The 20,687-nt window shown below is 42.4% G+C and overlaps 1 long non-coding RNA gene across 3 annotated transcripts in view; it reads left to right on the top strand.

Annotated features, from left to right (window-relative positions):
- Positions 1–20,687, top strand: part of LOC142829856 (uncharacterized) — a 67,172-nt gene that overhangs the window by 29,654 nt on the left and 16,831 nt on the right. For all 3 annotated transcript variants that reach the window (XR_012904728.1, XR_012904726.1, XR_012904727.1), the window contains 2 exons: positions 10,025–10,203; positions 11,417–11,506. This is a non-coding gene — a long non-coding RNA (uncharacterized LOC142829856). The remainder of the gene's footprint in view (positions 1–10,024; positions 10,204–11,416; positions 11,507–20,687) is intronic.

Raw genomic sequence — 20,687 nt, 5'->3', positions numbered from 1 at the left:
TCAACTGAAGTCATAGGGAAAAAAATTAAGAATGCAAAACATGGAGGGAGAGGGGGGAGATGTTGGTGAATGAGCCCGACTCATGCTCCATATTTCCCCCCTTGTTAGTAAATTTTTCAGCCTGGTACCTGGTGCAGCTTCCTATACCTTCTGCACTTATGGAGCTGGACCATTCCAGTTCACTGGAAGAGCAAAGGGAGCCTAGCTGTGCCCAACTCTCATCTTACCCACCCAATTATCGACCACCTATGCAAGAGGAAGCCCTGTGGAGGCTGACCCCTACCCAACCTGAATTTTACTACCTGTGACACAGGACGCTTATATAAGAAGCAAAGGGATCCTTGTGTCTTTGTGTGAGCACAGAATACAAGCTACAATGTCTTGCTTTGAATTTATTTATTTAATTGCAAAACTATGAAATTACATACAAAGCCCATAATATGTATTTGTAGGAAGCCTGTTTCCACCTCTTTCTCTCTCTCATGGTATGTTGCTTGTCTTGTTAGATTGTAAGATCATGAGGCAGATACCTCTCTGCCTGTCACGCACCTATTGCAATGGTTGCCATTTTACTAGACATGTGGACTAATAACAGTACTAACTTCATTCACTGCACATAGTTTATGCCAGAGGCAGGCAGTACTTCTCCACATTGTCCTCTGCTCTCCTGTTCCGCTGCTTTTCTCTCTCCAGGAGTGGGATCGGGGTCCAGCCTTGCTAGCAGCCTGTGGTGCCTCCTTTCTCCTTGTACAGCTCACAACATTTCCTCCCTTGAAAACAAAATTAATAATGATGGACATGGGCTTCCTCGTTATTATTTCCTGTCCTAATTGGTTTGTTTGGCATTTCCCCAGTTGATTTCAGCTGAACTCTGCTGGGCTGGCCAGCTTCCATGTGCTTGGAGAGGAAATCCACAGTTTACCTTCATGTAACACTGAGTAACAAGATATGTGCCCTGTAGCCCACGTTTCAGGAGGCAGGAAAAAACACTAGACTATAAATGATTCTTGTGTAAAGGATATGCATGTTTTTTGTCTCAAGTATCATGAACCCTGCAAAGCAGGATGTCTTAAAGAGACACCATGAACTAGTTTTTGCCCAGAACAAAGTTATCCTTTTTGAAAAGCACAGATATGCAAAATAAAAGGAAAATATAATAAAATCTGACACGACCATATGTTTTCATTAATACTTGTAGCTGGCCATGGTTTCTTTAAATTTAAATATTCCCCTGAGGTTTTGGAAAACCTAATTAACAATATTGTAGTTTTGCATGTGAAAACAACACAATGTAACAGAGAAACAAAAGTTAAATTGTTGTATCCCTTTGTCTTATGAGAGAACCTAAAGATACAGTATAAATTATGAAAAGTAAACTTACTTTAAAATATCCCATGAGTTTAAATGGTCAAAGATGTTACTGAAAACACAGGTAAAAACATTTTTTAAAAGTTATGTTTTTCTTTCTCGAATGAAGTGCTCATGAAAGGTACCAAATTGATGTCCCTGAAGCTTTAAGCACAAAACAGAGACAGCCTGGGCAGCAGCAGTGCAAGCTTCCCTGGGCACACTGAGCAATGTGCCAGTTCCAATGTGACCAGCTCTAGGCGTCAGGAGTATTTCAAGCCTGTTTCAGTTTTTGGGTTCTCCACAGACTCTGCCAAAAAATGTGCGCTAGTGGTGGAAGGTTTTATGAGGTAGACACCTGTCCTCTCTTTCTAGACATTGAGACCATCGATTAATTTTGCATAGCGCACTGACTGGCTGAGAGAGAGTAACAGATTTCAGTCACTACCAGACTTCACTGGAATTGATGGAACTGAGCCAGTGACCTAGAGGTTAAAGGCTCCATATCTCCTTACTAATCCCTCCAAGCTACTCATTCCCCTATAAGGTCACAGCATTCATTAAATAACAGTCCGCATCCACAGCAACTTAGATAATGTTCCAGCTTTTGTGGGCTGTACTCTGTTGTTAAGCATTGTCACTACTTTTTAACTGTTTGGTTTTGGACATGTGCAGTCCACACCATATCTCAGAGGACATCTTTTAGATTCCCAGCGTTGCTGTATGATCTCTTGGACTCCCAGGCATCTCACATAACCTTTTACCTCTTTGACCACATCATGTTAATCATCTCTTTACTGTATGTCAGCGGGAGGATATGAAACAACTTTATTTTCTATTTAAAGTAATTGATGGCTTTAGCAAATGTTCTAAGGAATGTTTGACATGTATTCACATGTAAAACACATTTCATGTGCTAAAAGTTCAGTAAGTTTTCCAGAAGTCTTGCAAATCAACAATCACTTACATTTCAAAATAATAAAATGAAAAAAGCAATTTAAAATATTAGTAAATAAGCATTTCACTTATTCCATTATTAATAAATAAGTTATTAAAACATAGTGTGGGAAATAGTATCATCATCATCAATAATAATTTATGTTGTGATAGCACCTAAAGGCCCAATCAGAGTACCATTATTTTTAGGTGCAATAAATTCATTAAATAAAAACACAGTCTATGCTCTAAGGAGCTGATAACATAAGCAGAAAAAATACATGATAAATAAATTGCCCACATATTACAGGTATCTCACTTGAATGGTATTTCAGGGAGTAGCACCCACAATTGCAGTTCTCTGAGAAGGTTACAACACAAATGCTAAGTCAGCATTTTAATAATTTGTAACATTGCTTCATGGTTGATTTCCTAGGAAGACATCATATAACTCAAATCCGTAAAAGAGGATAAGGAGTCCAATCCCTTTGCCTTACATAGAGGCCTTTGAACATCACTGTAATGGGATTTTTTCCCCCTTTTGAAACAGCCAGATAGTGTATGTTGCTAGAGAAGAGAATATTTGTGATTAAGGTTTCCTAATGTGTATTTAAATTGAATTCAATAAGGCAGCTGCAGTATGGTAATCAAATATTCGATTGTTAAAAGCTTTTATTAAAGTACATGAAAGTATGCTGTTACTAAAGTTATGGGCTATGTCTACACTGGCATGATTTTCCGAAAATGCTTTTAATGGAAAAGTTTTCCGTTAAAAGCATTTTCGGAAAAGCGCATCTAGATTTGCAGGATGCTTTTCTGCAAAAGCACTTTTTGCGGAAAAGCGTCCGTGGCCAATCTAGACGCGCTTTTCCGCAAAAAAGCCGCGATCGCCATTTTCGTGTCGGGGCTTTTCTGTGGAAAACAGTACTGTGCTGTCTACACTGGCCCTTTTGCGCAAAAGTCTTTCGGAAAAAGACTTTTGCCCGAACAGGAGCAGCATAGTATTTCCAGAAAAGCACTGACAATCTTACATGAGATCGTCAGTGCTTTTGCGGAAATTCAAGCAGCCAGTGTAGACAGCTGGAAAATTTTTCCGCAAAAGCAGATGATTTTGCGGAAAAACTTGCCAGTCCAGACACAGCCATGGTGTTATATAAAATATGTAATCTTATCTTGAAAACAAACATTGGCTATGACTCCAATAATCCTCAACTGGTGTAAATCGGCATAACTGCTTTGTAGACAACAGAGCAGGTCAAGATACGCCAACTGAAGTTAAGTTTCTATGGGTACATCTACAATGTGGGGCTGTTTCGGGATACTGGAAGTATCCCAGAATAGCTATTCCACGTCTATTGAAGCAGCCTGTTATTTTAAAATAGATTTTGAAATAATGGGCAGCTTATTCCGACGTCCCGGTAACCCTTGTTCCATGACGGTTAAGGGGCATTTTGGAATAGTGAATTTTTGTGAAATTTGGTGCTGTGTAGACAGCACCAAATTACAAAATAAGCTATTTTGAAATATCATCGAAATAAGCTGTGCAAATTGTGTAGTGCAAATTGCATAGTGCAAATTCCATAGCTTATTTCAAGCTAAGGGTGCTGTGTAGAAGATGCACCCTAGGTTTTTAATAGTATTGGGGAGAAATTATGATATCTGTAAAAGGTTGGATTTAAAAAAGATTGCTACCGTAAATAGTTTAAATGCTTTTATTATAAAAATAGGGTTATTTAGTAGTTAGTATGTAAAATAAATGTTTTTCTGTTCATTTTAACATAAAACCATGGTGAATAGACATTGATAAATACTTATAAATGTTTAACAATTATTCCTTATTTGGGCATCTTAATTTAAAACTTTACTGAAAAGAGTGTTATATGGAAATGTGATGATAGCGTTGCATCTTCTGTTTCATCTCAGGCTTTTAAAAATCTGTGCTATATTTTAAAAACCTGCAAATAAGAGAGCTGTGCAAAAAGTGCTTTGCTGAAATGGGCTCTAACTTATTTTTATTTCCATTGAAATCAATGGAATAACACCTGACTTTCATCAGGTTTGGTCCCATGGATGAAGTCAAAGTTTCACTTGTGTAAGATTATCACTGCAGGGCATAGAAGTCTAAAACTGGGCTCTTTGTGAACTCGTCACCGTCACATGTAGTTAAACTTTAGTATAGGTAGTCCTCGACTTTACAACATTCGACTTACAATGAACAGCTCTTATGATGTTTCTGAATTGACACCCTGATTTGACTTATGGCGGTGGTTTCGACTTTACGATGGCCCATCCCGCAATGGAGTAGTTTGCGGTTCTGAGTTACGACGTTTCGACTTACAATGCAATTTTCAGGAACTAATTGTGTCATAAATCCAAAGACTGCCTGTACTTATTTCTCCCATGGGTTGAAAACAGATTTATTTGGGTTTCATTTACTTCAGCAGATAGCTTAACTGGGACAAAAACAGGCAATGGACAAGACATTTCAGAACATACTTAAAATTAATGTTATTAAAAAATTGCAAACCCCAAACTTTTATGTGTTTTTTACATAATTTGACTATGTTTGTTCCCTTTGCTTATTCTCTACTTATAAATGCTCATTTTAATGGACATTTTTATGTTCTTATATTTGAAGAACGACAGGTTTTTGGTCAATGCCTGGTGTCACATGTGACCGAAGTTATTCCTGTGTCTAAAGAATAGTTGCTATTCTCTTGTTTAAAAATGTTTTACTTATCCAACCAGGGTGCAGAAATAAAATGAACTTAAACATTTTTTTGAATACATTTTAACAGTTTGATTTCATATTGCCTTGCTTACTTACATTGTAAGCTCTTTGGGACAGGAACTGTCTCACATTGTGTACAGTGCCCATTGGAATTAAGTGCCAGTCTTGGTTAGGGCTCTGAATAAAACAGTCAATATGAGCTATGCATGAACAGCTTATAGTTACAAATAGCTGTCGTTATAAATAGTGTACATAAACAATTATTTGACTAACTAATAATGCAAATAGGCCAATAAAAATCAGGCTGTTAATGCAGGATTCACAAATGGAATTAAATATTAAGTTTGCAATGAATATTATTCACAACTACCAATATTCTTGTTACTCATTTATATTAATAATTCTACCTGTTCTACTTGTAACGAGCCATCTAATAGTACTTTTTTCCAAAAAACTATGAATTTCGTAGACTCTTAGGCCATCTATACAGATACCAACAATTGAGCTTTCATGATATGATAGAAGAGACTGAGTTAGTTAACTTTAAAGCTGCTGGAATCAAATTATGGCCAAAGAAATACATCTGAAATTAAGGTACATATTAAGCTCCTAGGAGCCTGTAATTGCTGCTTTTCTCTTTGCCATTTGTACTCGTGTCAACTGAAGCTCAGCATATTTTTTTTTTACTGTCTCTAATCCTATTTGGGCTACATTTTGATTAAAGGTATCTTAGATGTGTTCCAAAAAATGGTTCATACTGGAAATAAAATCATAGGAGCTGCTTGACATCTACTGTGCCATGTAACTTAGAGTACTGCTCTCATAGGTGTATAGCTAAGGCAAAACAAGATGGTAGGTATCCTGACTGAGGCTACATCTAGACTGTAAGCTTCTTTAGAAAGAAGCTTTTCCGGTGTATTTTTCGATGCACTTTTGCTGTGTGAATGCTCTCTTCCGGAAGAAGTTTTCCCTGAAAATCTCTACAGATTTTCAGGGAAAACTTCTTCCGGAAGAGAGCATTCACATAGCAAAAGTGCATCGAAAAAGCAATCTGCTTTTTTGAAAGATAGAGTCCACATTGATTGGACACTATCTCGCATTTAAGTTGTGATTACTATGATGGACTGGTCACCAGAGCACCTATGTTCTTTCCTGGAGGCCTCTTCTTTCGAAAAAAACCTCTCTCTTCCCCATCCACACACATCTTTTTCCGAAAAAGCTCTTTTGGAAAAAGGCTTCTTCCTCGTAGAAAGAGGTTTACCGCTGTCAGAAAAAACCCTTCATTCTTTTGACTTTCTGTTGAAAGAACATAACTGCAGTGTGGACTTGAGTGTAGTTTTTCTGGAAAAACATCTGTTTCTCCAGAAAAACTCTGCAACGTAGACATACCCTTAGTGATCTTAAAATCAGATATTACATTCCATCAGAAAAACATGTGACTAAGTTGATGCTTATTCATTCTCCATCTCTTCCCACAAATTATTATTTTATTAAACAAATCTTTCCATTTGCAACAATGGAAAAAAGCTTATTTTTTAAAAAGGAAAGGGTCACGATGATGTCATTAAAATCTCCACTGGGGTTTGAAACTATATTTCAAATCAATCTCATCGTTAATTTCATTTTTGTCACAGACTGGAAATTTAAGCTGTCCTGACAAGTCCAGATGTTCTTGAAATTTTGGTTTTTCCAGACATTACTCAATTCACCTGACATTGGAGAAGGAGAATTTATCGTTTGTTCTCAGTCTTTAGTGTATTTGTGCAGAATTCAGGCTCTCTTAGCAGTAGTCATGTCAGGTTGTTCAAAATAAAAATACATATTTGTTTTACAATCGAGTCTGATTGGTGGACTTTATTTAAGATAAAACATGAAATCTAATATAGATACAAGTGATTTGTCCTTGAGTTGGAAAGGGAGCTGCTAGCAGAATCTTAGATCCACATTATATTCTAATGTACTGTATTCATTTTTATCTGTTGGTTAAATATGATAATAGCATTACAACATTTGTAAGGAAATAATTTTTGTGCTGCTATATGAGTCTTCATTAGAAAATTTTGTAGATTGCTTTTATGTTACCATAGGTAAATTTGAAATCTTTACTTTATGTGTATGTATAGACTTGTACTCTTTGGATCAAATTCATAGGTGATGTGTAAGACAATGCAAGTTAGATACCTTTATATTGATTTAGGGTTCCCCACATTCCAACCTTGTCTTCACTAGGGAAAAAAGTATGTTTTTACAATGTACTATCTAACACAGAACAACAAATGCTAAATAAAATCATAGCACAGTCAAGGCAGTTGTAATTTTAATACGTTGAGGTAAACCTAGATGTCCGCCTAGTTGTTAAGATGCAGCTTCAGACTCCTGTAACTTTATTTAGATTCCCTTTGACCGTCAAACACGTTTATCAATGTGTATGACTGTAAAGAAGTCTTAGGCTATGCATTGTCACTGCCAAGAAAGGTGTATTTTTACAGTGAGATACCTAACTCAAATTAGCTAACTCACTGGAAAATGCTAGTGGAGTCAAGACACAGCTAGTTTCAAACCTCAATATAATTTTTTATCACTGAGTTTATCTCAGTGTAGCTGACTGAGGTAATTCCCAGGCAGGGAGTGTAATGTTGTCCTCAAGTAACTACACTGAAGTAAAAACTACCTGCGCACTGTCTCCATTTGCTATGAAAAAACACCTTATTTTTGGCAGTGATGCTCAAGTTGGTGTATTTTGGATATGAGATTTTACAAGGTGAAAGATTTGTTGCAAGTCTTTCATGGGTTGAAACTTATTCTCCAGAACTTTAGTGCCAGCCATTTAAGAATCAGAAACAGTCAATTTTATTTTTTTCTTCTGCAGATGACAGGGATTTTTGAAAAATATCAAATTTGACATATAAAGGTGAAATAATTTCACTTTACTCACAGAAACAAAATAGTGCTGGTGCTCTCAGAATTAGCCCAACATTTATGGTTTGAAGAAATCAAACTTCCCAAGTTTAGTCATATTTTTCTTCATTTTCTTTTAGCAATGACTATCTGTGAAGGCAAAAAGAACTTTTTGCTACCTTAATAAAATAAAAGCTTGGCATTTTTACCAGAAATTGGGAGAATTCTGCTCTTCAAAGTCTATGCTACACATACTCCTGTCATGGCTGTCATTAACCACCTGCTGTTTGGTAGAATTTGAACATAACAACATAAGAATGGCCATACTGGGTCAGGACAAAGGTCCATCTAGCCCAGTATCCTGTCTGCTGACAGTGACCAATACCAGATGCCCCAGTGGGAGGGAACACAACAGGTAATCCTCACATGATCCCTCTGCTGTCACCCATTTCCAGACAAACAGAGATGAGGGACACCATTCCTACCCATCCTGGCTAATAGCCAGGACCTAACCTCTGTGAATCTATCTAGCTCTTTTTTGAACCCTGTTAATGTCCTAGTCTTCACCACATCCTCTGGTAATGAGTTCCAGAGGTTGTCTGTGCACTGAGTGAAGAAAAATTTCCGTTTGTTTGTTTGTTTTAAACCTGCTGCCTATTAATTTCATTTGGAGACCCCTAGTTCTTATATTGTGAGAACTTTTCCTTATTCACTTTTTCCACTGCAATCATGATTTTATAGACCTCTATCATATCTCTCCTTAGCCTCCTCTTTTCTAAGTTGAAAAGTGCCAGTCTTTTTAATCTCTCTTCATACGGGATCTGTTCCAAACCCCTAATCATTTTTGTTGCCCTTTTCTGAACCTTTTCCAATGCTAATATATCCTTTTTTGGATGAGGCGACCAAATCTGTTCACAGTATTCAAGATGTGGGCATTCTATGTATTTATATAGAGAAAGTAAAATATTCTCTGTCTTATTCTCTAGCCCTTTTTAAATTATTCCTAAAATTTGTTTACTCTGTTTGGCAATGATGGTGGACATGGCGAATTGGAGCCAATGGGAGCTGTGAAGCTCCATGGCTGTGGAGGCTATAGATAACAAAAGTGGAGCAGAGTACCAAATAGGGATCAGGAAGAGCTGGGTTTTCTTCATGGCATTGCCGATGGCCTTAAGTAAGTCACTTCATCTCTGCGCCTCAGTTTTCCAGCTGCAAAATGGGGATAAATGATACTGGATGTACTTTCAGATATACTGAAAATAAAAAGTGCTCTATAAAATCTAGGCATTTTTAGAAAAAACAGCTACTAGAAACCTCACAAGTACAGCTCCACAGCATGCCAGCTGAGGCAGGCTTTCTTTCTGCATGGCTTGGAGAATGTTTTTTTGAATCCTAAGCTGGCAGACTTTCCCCATCTTCTTTAATTTCAGTTCAGGTTCTGTTTGTCTGCACATCCATTATTGTGCAGCCTACTCGCCAGCTGCAGATCTATCCTCGAGCAGTGAGGTTTCATGGAGCGTTGAGGGGCCAGGAGTAGGACCAGCAAGTTGACTAGAGGGGGGGGGGGGGTTGCAGATAACAGAACTGTCCATATAAACTATAAAACTATTATGAACGTGAGAGGTTTTGCTTCGTTTTAGTTTGGCAGTTGTTACTGTAACTCCTTTTCAGCCACTGATTTTTTTTCCCACAGTCAGCACTGCTGCTGCCAGCAATCATCCCTGTGAAATGCTTCTGATTACAGTTGGCGTCAGCAAATACACTGGGTTGCAGTCTTTGTGTAGCTTTTCCAAAAATGTGTTAACAGGGATGGAGGACTAATGGGTCAAAAATGTGTGCTCTGAATACTGCTCTGAAAAACAAAAGGCGATTGCAACCTGCTATTTCATTCTGTGCAACAAAGGCTGTCCGCAGCACAGCATTGAATCCCTTCCTCCACTGTGTAGGCGACGTTTCACTTTCAAATATATATTTTATTAATAAAGGATAATAAGACTACGTGAATCAACAAAGCTTAAAGTACAGTGCAGATCTAGACGCTGAAGCTTTCAGTTCTACAATGATAGCAAAGGAGGCTGTGACATTCACCAGTGTTTATTATTTGTCTTTCAGGAGTACTTAGAGCAGCAGTTACCAACCAGTAGACCCTGGAGCCTCTGACAGGTGATCCTGACTAGTTTGGCCAAGAGGCTATCAAGCACTGGCTCTTCAGTAGCCCCTTCCCCCACTACTGTGCTGCTCCAGCCCTCTACCTTGGAGCTGCCTCCTGAGAACCTCCTGCTTGCTGTGGGGTAGGAGATGCTGATGTTAAGAGTGTCCCCTACCCCCTCGCCCCTGTGTCCTATCTCTTCAGAATGAGCAGGGTGGGGCCTCAGAGAGGAGGTGGGAAAGGAGGTGGGGCAAAGGTATTTGGGTATGGGGTAGATCCTGGACTGACTTACATTCAGAAATGATCTTGTGTTTAAAAATGTTGGAGACCATTTACTTAGAGGCTCTACATGAGGATCAGGTCCCATAGTGCTTGGTGCTGTACACACACACACAGCTCTGGTCCATGCTACAGAGTTAGGTTGATGTAAGGCAGCTTGCACTGACCTAGCTCTAGAGAGGTACGTCTACACCGCAGTGTTATTTTGGAATAACTGACGTTATTTCAAAATAACATAATGCCCATCTACACTGAAAGCTGTTATTTTAAAATAATGCCGACATGGAGGAATTCTTACTCTGACTCCTGTAACCCTCATTACATGAGGAGTAAGGGAAGTCAAAGAAAGAGTATTCTTCCTTTGACTTCCTGCTGTGAAGACAGCGCCAAAAGCAGAATTAAGCTATTTCGAATTCAGCTGCCCAGTTGATGCAGCTGAAATTGCGTATCTTAATTTGACTTTTGCCCTTCAGTGTAGACTTGCCCTTGATTTCTACACTAAGTCCAGGTCACACAAGGGGGCAAAGTTGAACTAATGTATGCAACTATGTGGATAGCATAGCTGGAGTCGATGTACCTTAGTTCAACGTACTGTGGCATTGATGGGAAAGACTCTCCCGTCCACTTCCCTTAATCCCCAGGACCTGGTAGAGTAATGAAGTCAACAGGGTGTGATCAGTGGTCAATTTAGCTCATCTTTACTAGACCCACTAAATCGACCCCTGGGAAATTGATCTCCTCAGCATCGATCTCCTGGTAAGTGAAGACAAGGTCTATTATGCAGCTTCCACAGATGGAAGTTTCCCATTGCACTGACTTAATAACATAGGGCTTTAGTCATTGCAGTTAGGTTCATGCAGTATCAGTGCTTATGTAGGCAGTTGCTGCCTTTCAGAAATCTCTTCCACAGTGCCCCACACTGGCAGTTAAATTGGTGCAAGCACTCCAGTGACAGGAGCATGTGGACATGTAAAAGCAGTTTATTTATGTCACTTAGGCCACCTTAACTTTGTAGTGTAAACTTGTCCATTGTCTCTGCTCTGAAGAGTTCACAATCTAACCATTTCTATTCCCAGCTCTACTACAGACTCTGATATTGACAACTCTCAGAGACAGGACACTGAACTGATCCAGGATGGCAAATCACAATAAACAATAGGAAGGAGGTAACAAAAATAAACTCTCATTATTAAATAGCTTTCGCAACACCTGATAATTCCTAGTCATTAGTAGGGATTTTAAAAATAAGAAAATTAAGATCAGTGACCCCAACTCTCTGAAGGCATCACTGAATGGCTCTTCTTGTAGGCATCCCTGTAGCAGAGAGTCTTGAAGGATTTGAACATGGAGAGGGTAACTCCTTGGCTACGTCTAGACTGGCATGATTTTCCGCAAATGCTTTTAACTGAAAAGTTTTCCGTTAAAAGCATTTGTGGAAAAGAGCATCTAGATTGGCACGGACACTTTTCCGCAAAAACACTTTTTGCGGAAAAGCATCCGTGCCAATCTAGACGCGGTTTTGTGCAAGAAAGCCCCGATCGCCATTTTCGCAAGCGGGGCTTTTTTGCGCAAAACAATACCAGATTGTCTACACTGGTCCTCTTGCGCAATAGCATTTGTGCAAGAGGGCTTTTGCCCAAATGGGAGCAGCATAGAATTTCCGCAAGAAGCACTGATTTCAGACAGTAGGAAGTCAGTGTTCTTGCGGAAATTCAAGTGGCCAGTGTAGACAGCTGGCAAGTTTTTCCTTACGGAAAAACTTGCCAGTCTAGATGCAGCCAACATGTATTATTTCCAAGTAATCTATGCATATGGAGAAGCATGGCAGAAAGTGTAGAGACATTTGTGAGAGAAACTGGCACCTGGGTGGGCTGGTTAGGACATCAATCTCTGGTGGAGCAAAGATGACAGAGTGTGATATAAATCTGGAAATCATGGCTAGGCAGAGCTGTGAACAGAGGGAATTGATGGTGGGAAGAAGAAATGTAATTTTGATGAACTGGGAGATGAAGAATTAGTGAAATGATTCTAAGAGCCTTGGTCCAGGAAGGTGACTGTAGCATTTAGAGTTGATCAAAGGGGCTTGGTGTCTGTGTGGGTATGTCTACACTACAGCACTAATTCGAAATAACTTAATTCGAATTAGTTAATTTAAACTAAGCTAATTCGAACTAGTGCATCTAGACCTAAAAACTAGTTTGAATTAGCGTTTTGCTAATTCGAACTAGCATGTCCACATTGAGTGGACCCTGAACCGGGGTTAAGGATGGCTGGAAGCAGTGCCGGCAGGGCATCAGGTTAGGACTTAGAGCATGGAGCTGCTGTCTCAGGCTAGCCGAGGGCTGTGCTTAAAGGGACCTGACTCCCACCCCAGACAGACAGTCCTCAGGGGTTCCCCACTCTCTTGTCTAACTCGATGAGGGACAGCAAAGCAGTCCTGGCTTGGAGTGCCCTGAGTGCCCACACTCGGCACATCACAACACTCAGCCATCAGCCCGGCTGCACTTGCCGCAGGCTGCCATCCGGGGAGGGGGGCCAATCGGGGGGCTGCAGGAGAGCTTCCACCCCGAGGAGCCCGCAGAGCCACCCCAGTCCTCCCCATCGGGGGCTCGTACCCCATTCCTCCCTCACCTCCTTCCACTTACCCCTCTCTAGCCCCCCTTCCTGATGTACAAAATAAAGGACACGTGTGTTCAAAAATAGAAACTCTCTTTATTGAACAAAACTCGGGGAGACAGGGAAAAGGAGATGGGAGAGGAGAAGAGAGAGGGTGGGAGAGGGGAGGCCAACTAAAATGATCAGGGGTTTGGAACAGGTCCCATATGAAGAGAGGCTAAAGAGACTGGGACTTCTCAGCTTAGAAAAGAGGAGACTGAGGGGGGATATGATAGCGGTCTATAAAAGCATGAGTGGTGTGGAGAAGGTGCATAAAGAAAAGTTCTTCATTAGTTCCCATAATATAAGGACTAGATGACACCAAATGAAATGAATGGGTAGCAGGCTTCAAAATAATAACAGAAAGTTCTTCTTCACAAAGCAAAGAGTCAACCTGTGGAACTCCTTGCTACAGGAGGCTGTGAAGGCTAGAACTAGAACAGAGTTTAAAGAGAAATGAGATCAATTCATGGAGGTGGGGTCCATGGAGTGCTATTAGCCAGGGGGTAGAAATGGTGTCCCTGGCCAAGGTTTGTGGAAGGCTGGAGATAGATGGCACGAGACAAATGGCTTGGTCATTGTCTTCGGTCCATCCCCTCCAGGGTACCTAGTGTTGGCCGCTGTCGGCAGACAGGCTACTGGGCTAGATGGACCTTTGGTCTGACCCAGCACGGCCATTCTAAGCTCAGAGCTCAGGGTCGAGGGTCTCACTGGACCACCCTGATTTTCATGTACACCTGCTCCTGGGTGGCCAGGCTGGCAGCTTTCCTGCCCTAGACGGCCACTTTCCTGTGCCTACTGCAGAGGTTGTGGATGAGGTCCACGATGTCTGCACTAGACCAGGCGGGCACCCGCCTCTTGCGGACCTGGGCAGGCTCCCGGGAGCCGCCAGCCTGGTCCCGGGAAGAGGCGGAGGGCTGGGTGGCAGCGGGTGGCTGGCTCGAGCCGTGCCAGGTGCAGGGTCTGCTGGCTGGGTGCTGGCAGGCTTGCACCTGGCACGGGCACCGTAGCTAGCCCGTGCCGCTTTAAGGGCTCCGAGGGCAGGAGGGGGACAGAAGACTTTCCCTGGTGGTGCCCAGAGTGGCCACCAGGGAAAGCTGGGGGGCGCTAGCCTCCCACTAGTTCGAATTAAGTGGCTACACAGCCCTTAATTCGAACTAGTTAATTCAAACTAGGCGTTAGTCCTCGTGGAATGAGGTTTACCTAGTTTGAATTAAGCACTCCGCTAGTTCGAATTAAGTTCGAACTAGCGGTTTGCTAGTGTAGTGCCTATCAAAGTTAATTCGAACTAACGTCTGTTAGTTCGAATTAACTTCATAGTGTAGACATACCCTGTGTGTGTGTGGCATGTATCTCAACATATCCTGGAGTTTATTTAGCCTTCTCGTAGTAATAATGGACACAACATGACATTTGCTGTCTGTTTGGGAAACTGAACTGATTAGGATCAAGGCCCTGGATTTTTGATTCCGTAATTACTATATATAATAATACTCAGCTCCTAGACCAAACTTCATCCATAGATCTCAAAGCACTTTGCAGATGAAGATAAGTATTGTTATCCCATTTCACAATAGGGAGAGAGACAAGGTGAAGTTAAGTGACTTATCCCAGGAGACAGATCACTGTAGAGTCGGGTAAAGTATGTATAGTACTTTGATCAATTTGATCTTGCTTACCTAATTATTTTGCTGTCATCATGATTGTTTATGTAGCTATAGCTCAGTGGTTCTCAACCTTTCCAGAATACTGTACCCTTTTTAGGAGTCGGATTTGTCTTGCATACCCCCAAGTTTCACCTCATTTAAAAACTTAGGGTATGTCTACACTACCCTCCTAGTTCGAACTAGGAGGGTAATGTAGGCATACCGCACTTGCAAATGAAGCCCGGGATTTGAATTTCATTTCACAAGGAGTAACGGTAGTTTGAACTAGGAAGCCTAGTTCGAACTACCTAGTTCGTGCCCCATGTAGCCGCGCTGCACGGGGTTCGAACCAGCGGGGTTTTAAAAATGGCGGCTCCCCGCTTATGCAAATGACGCCCAGGAAATTCAAATCCCGGGCTTCATTTGCAAGTGCGGTATGCCTACATTACCCTCCTAGTTCGAACTAGGAGGGTAGTGTAGACATACCCTATGTGCTTACAAAATCAGACACAGGAATACAAAAGTATCACAGCACACTAGTACTGAAAACTGTAGACATAACACTAACGAAATCTCTGTCTTCAGAGCTGTATCAGTCCACCCCTCACTTGTGCGTATACAAATTCTCTGGGTTTAAATAAGAAAGAGGGGATGTTTGGGTACCGATTGTTTAACATCTCAAGAAGTGGGTTTTGCCCAAGAAAGCTCATGATAACATCTACATGTTCTGTTAGTCTTTAAGGTGCTACTAGACTATTTGTTGTTTTTTAAGTTTTTACTGAATATATGGGTAGTGACATTTAGACATCTTCTTAAGTGCTGTATGTTTTGCTTGTTAAATTATTCTAGTGCCCTCAAATACTTACACAACTTGGAACTAGACATTGGAACATTAACTGTAATCTCTATCCCATTACTATACTAGACAGATCCTTCAGGTGTGTGTGGAGAACAATATTGTCTCTTACCTATCTGACTCAAGCAGTCACTAGACATCACATTTAATACACATATCAAGCCCTTGTCTCTTCCCTCATCGCCTTCTTGTGTTTACATTTATTGCAGCTGGAATGAAATGACACTGTGTCTGCCAGTAGTGTTAAGAGCTACTTGGAATACCTGGAATACACAACCAGCAATATGGGATATGAAACAGGGTGGGGCATTGAAACAGGAAAAAGAGGATACTCCCCTTTCCCACCACTTCTTCCACATGTTTAGGATGAATTTCAAAAAGGCCCCACAATTATCCTACCCTCCCTGAACTCAGTAGCATCCCTTGAGATTTGACGGGCCTAAGACTGTTCTCCTATAAGCAAATGTGAGAAAAGCAGAGCCACAGAAAGGCACCCTAAACATATTTCAAAGGAAAATGTTAAGAGCCTGACATCATTTATTTATTATTTTATTCCTTTTAACCTTTTAGTCTTTTATCAAGACATATCCCATACACATGGTACTCATCATTATTTATCTTATACCTGCTCCCAAAGCCCCAACCAAGGCCTCAGCATGCCTGTATTTGCCCATAACATGGGACAGTCCCTGACCTAAAGAGCTTATAGTGTAAATACACAAGACAAGCACAAAGGGGAGAAAGGTACCATCATTATCCTTCTTTTACAGTCAGGCAAGTGAGGCAAAGACAGGCCTGAAGTTACACAAGAAGTCCACAGCAGAGAAAGGAATTTAACTCAGTTGTCCTAAGTTGGCACTGGTGAGGCTGCATCTGGAGTATTGCGTCCAATTCTGGGCCCCCACTATAGAAAGGATGTGGATGCATTGGAGAGGGTCCAGCGGAGGGCAACCAAAATGATTAAGGAGCTGGAGCACATGACCTATGAGGAGAGGCTGAAGGATCTGGGCTTATTTAGTCTGCAGAAGAGAAGAGTGAGGGGGGATTTGATAGCAGCCTTCAACTTCCTGAAGGGAGGCTCCAAGGTGGATGAAGAGAGGCTGCTCTCAGTAGTGACGGATGGCAGAACAAGGAACAATGGTCTCAAGTTACAGTGGGGGAGGTTTAGGTTTGATATTAGGAAAAATTATTTCGCTAGGAGGGTGGTAAAGTACTGGAATGGCTTACCTAGGGAGGTGGGGGAATCTCCATCCCTAGAGGTTTTTAAGTCTTGGCTTGACAAAGCTCTGGCTGGGATGATTTAGTTGGGATTGGTCCTGCTTTGGGCAGTGGGCTGGACTCAATATCCTCCTGAGGTCTCTTCCAGTCCCAGGATTCTATGATTCTAAGTCCCAGGCAAGTGCCTTCACAAAAGCATCTTTTCTTTCACTGTCTGGTCGCCTTTTGTTTCTTTTCCTGTCCCACGGTTTCTGTCAAATCATTTAAGTATCAATGTGTGCAGGTCTCAGCACTTCTGATGGTGCAACTAAAAGAAGATGTCAGGGCTAGGGGAAGGAGCGAACGACTCTCCCTGTGATTAGGGAAGTGGAAGGATAGGAGAGAAAGCAAGGGAAGCTACTCAGACTTGAGAGGCAGCTGGCTCCAGGCTGGGAAGGTGTGTTATTGTGTATCTCTTGATGTTACTGTGACAGTTTCTGGGTAGCTGGTGCTCAGTGCTCTCTGCTGCCACCCTGGCAAATGGGATCCTGTGTGCCAATGCATCCAGGTGCTGGTACCCTGTTGTCTCCTGTTGCCCTGGTGGCCAGCACACAAGCTCTGGTGCCTCCCAGGCTGAGGGTCTCCATTGGGACCCATGGGGGCTAGAAGACTGCTGGGCTGATGTCAAGGACAGTGGTGAACTGTTCCAGCCCCTCCTCTAGGTCCCACTCTTGTCTCTACCCTGTGCATATGGGAAGGGTATAGCTGGGTATCAGTCTCATCTCTGTGAGAACAATTGGGGTGGAAAACATTGGGACAAAGAAACATAGATCGACTCTTCCCAGTATCTTCTTTACAAGGGCACTACCCCCCTTTCCTATAACCCCTATACTCCCACCTCTACTGCTCTTGGATAAGATCAGACCTCATAGGGATCAGAGCATGGGTTCTCTACATGATGAGCTCCAGAAGTCTTGATTTTCCATGTGGCTGCCTGTTTCTAGCGCTGTGTGGCCCGTAACCTGTTAACTATTCTTTGTTTCTGATTCTTTGTTTCATAAACCATGAAATACTCTCTATGCCATTCATCTATATTTGTCCTGCCGAGTTCTTTACCCTTATCTGACAAACGTTAATTTGCCCAGTAGCAGCAACCCCAATGTTTATGAGTGAGGAAGTATTTAAGACATCCAGCTGCTTTTGGTAAGGTACACTGTCAGAGGCCCAAGTAAGCAGAAGATAAGTTTCACAGCAGATGTTTATATGCACATACAAATATACACACATTCTTCCTCTCTAATTTCTTGACACATATAGAGTAGCCACATGTGCAGCACCCTTCATATCAAACGTCAGTTTCAAACATAGCCCAACTCATCTGTGGAAATGGCAGCAATTATGGTAAGCTGAAACCAAACAAGCTACAGCAACCTAATACTTTCCATGGCAGAAAAACCCAACATCATCCAGCTGCATGAACTGATAGGAAGACAAGCCTCAAAGTAGCTTATGGTTTACTGGCTGTCATCAGTTAGAAGCTCTGATGCTTAATATAATGAACCTCAGTGTTTGCATTGATGGAAGTGACCTAGAACCTTTTTGGGGGATATTTTTACAGTGCACATCGGGAAATGGGAACTGTGGTTTGAAGACATAAATAAATAAAGATTCTATTTCATAGGTAGGCACAACATGAAAAATGTTCAAATGATCATACTGCAAAGGCTTTATAAATATTCTACTGATTTCTAAGGGTGTGTCTACAGCAAAGTTATTTCAAAATAACCGTCGTTATTTTGAAATAACTTTCCTAGTGTCTACACAGCCAAACCGCTATTTTGAAATTAATTCAAAATAGCGGCGCTCTTATTTAGAATTTGGTAAACCTCATTCTATGACAAATAACGCCAAATTTGAAATAGCTAATTCAAAATAAGTGCTGTGTAGATGCTTATTTCGAAATAGGGGGCCTCAAGGCCTTCCCAGGGTGCCTTGGTGGCCACTCTGGGCAGAACTAGGAAAACTTCCTCTCCTTTCCCTCAGCCCCAGAGCCCTTAAAGGGGTAGACTCTGGTCAGAGTGCCCGTGCCAGCTCCAGACCTGCCAGCACAGAGCCAGCAGTCACTGCCCCTGACCCAGTGGCCCCACCATGAGCCAGGCAGCCAGTGCCAGCCAGCCCTCCACTGCTCCCCGGGCCCAGTCCCCCAGCTCCCAGGAGCCTGCCAGGGGCCAGAGAAGGCGGGCTCCTTCCTTGTCCAGAGCAGAGATCATGGACCGGATTGAGGTTTGGGAGGGATGCCTCCAACGTCCATGATCTCCGCACTAGATGGAGGAATGCGGCCATCTACAGATGGATGGCTGAAAGCCTGGCCACCAAAGGCCACATGCGCACCCAGGAGCAGGTGCGCATGAAAAGGTGCAGTAGGCCTATGCCAGGGCCACAAGGGGCTGCTCCCATCAGGGGCAGACACCTGCCCCTATTTTGATGTCCTGGACCGCATCCTGGGGGGCGGGACGGTCCATGCCTCCCTGGGGGGTCATCGATCCTGGAGCAGAGGGCCCTGACCAGGGCATGGAGGAGGAGCGCCAGAGGGAGCATGCCATGCAGCCAGGACCCCCGAGCCGTCCCAGCACACCCATCACCAGTGTCATCCGGGGAGGCAACAACATGTGAGTGCCATCACTGTCCCCTTATTGAGAGGGAAACCAGGGACCGTGCACATGGGTCTTGCTTACCACGGATCACGCAGCAACCTGTGTACGTGTGAGCATGTGCTGTGCCACCCCTGGGCACGTGGCCCCAGCTGGCTGCCACACAGGGGCCTTGGCCTGTTAGCCATGTCATGATTATGAAGGTTAGCCAGCAGCCTGGGGATTAAGTAGTTAACTACACCTAGCCAGGTGGATTGACCAGTAGGAATGTAGGTGGGACTTTCAAACTGGGACAAAGGAATTTGGGTTTTTTTCCTTTCTCCTTTTGTCTCTCTGGGTGAGTCCTCTGCAGCTACAGAGAGGGACAAGCATGTCTCTCTCTCTCCGAGACACCATTCTTCATTTTCTGTAAGTAGGGTAAAGTTTAGGTAGTTTTGTTAGGCTTTATTGTTTTAAGGATTGGGTATGGGATCTGAGATCTGGCACTGTTTAAAAGATGTTTTGGCTTTTCTTTGTAACTAAGTTCTAGGCCCATGGAGTTTCACCATGGCCGTGTCCAGACTCAGGGGTTTTTTCGGGAAAAGTAGCCTTTTCCCGAAAAAAACTTCCCCTGCATCCAGACTCAAGCCGCGTTCTTTCGAAATTATTTCGAAAGAACGCGGCTTTTCTTTCGATGGCGGTAAACCTCAATTTACGAGGAAGAACGCCTTCTTTCGAAAGTTCCTCTTTCGAAAGAAGGCGTTCTTCAAAGTCTAGACGCGATCTTTCGAAAGAGGCTCTTTCGAAAGATGCTTTTGAAAGAGCCTCTTTCGAAAGAAGTCTGCAGTCTAGACATAGCCCATGAGTATATTTTGTTACCTTCCCATCTAGTCATTATACTTGCAACAGGAATATTGTTGTAATAATAAAAGTTTTCTCCTTTCTTTTTATTAACCTGGCATTGGTTAATTGTGTGCCCTGATTTTTATTCGGGTGAGATTTCCCGAATGATCTTTCCCCTGATTTCTTTATCAACATTTGGGTGGTGGCAGCGGAAGTTTTATTCCCAAGATCTAGGGTTTTGAGATTTTGGGGGAAGTTTTATACCAAAGCCTGGTAGATAAGGTTTGGGGTACACTTGCTGGCCCCCACTTCTGCATTTATCATTCCAGAGTGGGGAAGGAGCCATGACAAGCCACACGTATGTGTGAAGAGACATGACATGCTTCTGACCTCGGGGTGGGACACTGCAGGACGTCTTCCCTCCACAAGGCCATTCTACACAGAGGCAGGGAACATCTCTCCCCCACCTCACCCACACTATACACAGCACAGGGGCATGGGTGCGGTCTTGGGGCAGCTC

The sequence above is a fragment of the Pelodiscus sinensis genome, chromosome 6 (genome assembly GCF_049634645.1).
Source record: "Pelodiscus sinensis isolate JC-2024 chromosome 6, ASM4963464v1, whole genome shotgun sequence".
NCBI lineage: Eukaryota > Metazoa > Chordata > Testudines > Trionychidae > Pelodiscus > Pelodiscus sinensis.
The sequence above is the reverse complement of the archived record's forward strand: the minus strand, read 5'-3'. Positions and strand labels throughout refer to the sequence as shown.